Genomic DNA, 2,759 nt, shown 5'->3' with positions numbered 1-2,759 from the left:
CAGGCGCGGGGCGACGCGAGAGCAGCAGTTGTTTTCCCAGCCGAGCGCGGCGGCGACGCGGGGGCTGGGCGCTGGCCCCCGGCCAGGGAGACGGCTCTTTCTGGTGAAAGCGTCGTAGCGGCCGCAGGAGGAGCGGGTGTGCAGGCGGGGAGGCCGGGGGCGGTCCCCACCCGGTGCCCGCCCCGCCGGAACCCGCCGCCGCCGCGCTGGGTCCTTTCCAGCAGCCTCACCTGGGAGCCGCGGCCGCCGGCCAGATTCCTCCGGGCGGGGCCCTAGCAAAGCGGGAAACCGAGGCTAGGGGGCGGGGATAAGCTGGGCCTGGCTGGGGTCACACGCAGACTAGAGACCGGGTGGGGCTGGAAACCAGGCCTCTCACCCTCCCCTGGCTGCCCTTGACCACGTGGGGGTCTCACAGCCTCCAAATCACTTTTCATCAACACTGGCCCACTCCCCTTTGAGTAAAGGACTCAGGGGCACTCTTGGGCCAGGGACTCAGGGAGGTGGCGGGAAGGGGCGGGGGGATGCAAGAGAGGAGCAGAAGGAACAAAGCTGGCAGACCAGCCTCCTTGTCAAGCCCCCTGCAAATGGCTTCCCGGTGCCCACCCTGCCTTCCCCCCCTTCCTCTGGCCGGGTTGGCCGGGCTGGCTCGGGGCCTCAGACACTCTGGAATCGCCAAGGTCTGAGCTCAGGGCCTGGCCCCCTTCCCAGGCTGAGAGCCGGGAGGAGGGGGGCACTGCTGGAGGGCCCAGGGACCTGGAGAGGGACACAGCAGGGCCTCAGGGCAGGGGCTGCCAGGGGCTGGGGAGTGGCCCTGAGTTTGCTCAAGGCTGGAGAGGAGCCAGGCCTGTCCACTGGCCTGGAAGGGAGGCTCTGGAGGGCTGCGTCTCCTGGGCCCCAGGCCACTGTGGGGGCCTGGCCAGGAGACCCCAGGTTTGAGCTCTGACTCACAGGACTCAGCAGGGGGTGGGGATGACCAGAGTCAGGATGCAGGACAAGGCCAAGTCAGGGCAGCACCAGACCGTCTCCCAGAAGGCACCAGTGCCAGCATTCTGACTGCGGGAGGGGGGCACTGGAACTTGTCTTCAGGCACACCTGTCCAAGGAGCTTACGGGTTTTATTTTGAGGGGGGGTTTATTTGGGTAGCTGTCTTAGTTATCTAGTGCTGCTACAACAGAAATACCCCAAGTGGGTGGCTTTAACAAACAGAAATTTATTTTCTCACAGTTTAGGAGGCTAGAAGTCCGAATTCAGGGCACCAGCTCTAGGGGAAGGCTTTCTCTCTCTGTCCACTCTGGAGGAAGGCCCTTGTCTCTTCAAGCTTCTGCTCCTGGGTGATCTTCATGTGGCTTGGCATCTCTGTTCCCCATCTCTGCTTGCCTAATGTGCCCTTTTTATCTCTTCTCAGAGATTGACTCCAAGACACACCCCACACTAATTCTACCTCATTAATATAACAGCAAACACTTTCCCAAATGAGATTCTAACCACAGGCGTAGAGGTTAGAGTTTCCAATGCATATTTTGGGGGACACAGTTCAATCCATAACAGTAGCTTTGTGGGAACTGAGGGAGATCCCTTAGCAACAGCCTGGGGTTGCAGGGGTAAGGAGCGCAGTCCCCAAGTCCCTGGGGCTCCCTGCTGCTGGAATCAGCGAGAGGTGTGAGGGCAGCCCCCACCCTCCCCCAGTGCACAGCTGCTAACAAAAAGGTCAGCAGTTCAAATCCACCAGCCACTCCTTGGAAACGCTACAGGGTAGTTCTACTCTGTCCCATAGGGTCACTATGGGTCAGAATCAACTCGACAGCAACAGGTTTGGTTAGGTGGTTTGGTGGTACAGTGGTTGAGAGCTACAGCTGCTAACCAAAAGGTCAGCAGTTTGAATCCACCAGCCACTCCTTGGAAGCCCTATGGGGCAGTTCTACTCTGTCCTATAGATTTGCTATGAGTCGGAATCGACTCAATGGTAACGGTTTTTTTCTTTTTTAAATTCATGAAGGGATGTGCAGGGTTAATGGGTGGAAAGAGAGTGAGTTCCTTCCTGGAACTGAGGGAAGGCCTGTGGAACAACAGGGTGGGGAAGGGGCGGGAACAGCCTAGGGTGATAGTGGAACCTCGCAGGCATTCGGGTTTTATTTTCATTGCAATGGGATTGCAGCAGGGCAGTAGGGGGCGCTGTTGCCTTCAGCACAGATGGTATGATGTGGCTTGGACCAGGGTGGAGAGATATTTGGGAGGTAGAATGCAGAGACTGGGTGAAGTGGAGGGTTACAGTAGAGGCAGGTGTTGCAAAATGGCTCCTCCCCAGTTTCTGGCTTGAGCCCCTGGGTGGGTGAGCAAGACAGCGGATGAGAAGCGGACATAGGCAGCCGCTAGAGCTCTGTTTTGGAATTTTAGATGCTTGTGAGTCATCTGAGCCCAGGGGTCTGAGCACAGACAGGACATCTGGATTGGAGACACAGGCTCGGGGTCCTCGGTGTGCAGGCGGCACTTAGGACCACAGAAACGTAGAGGGCCCAGGGCCAACCCAGGGAGTGTCACCATGCCCAGGTCGGTGGAGGGGGCGGAGTCACAAGAGACTCCGAAGAAGCAGCTGGAGGGAGCAGTGGGAGAACAAGCGTGACGTGGGAAGAGTCAAAAGAAGTGAGCGTTTCACAGGACCCATACCTCACGCCGTATACAAAAACTACTTCAAAATGGATCAAAGACCTGAATATAAAGCCTAAAACTATAAAGTTCATAGAAGAAAAAATAGGACCAAC

Source organism: Trichechus manatus, unplaced genomic scaffold, assembly GCF_000243295.1.
Source record: "Trichechus manatus latirostris isolate Lorelei unplaced genomic scaffold, TriManLat1.0 scaffold00113, whole genome shotgun sequence".
NCBI classification, from domain to species: Eukaryota; Metazoa; Chordata; class Mammalia; order Sirenia; family Trichechidae; genus Trichechus; species Trichechus manatus.
Note: the sequence above shows the minus strand (reverse complement) of the source record.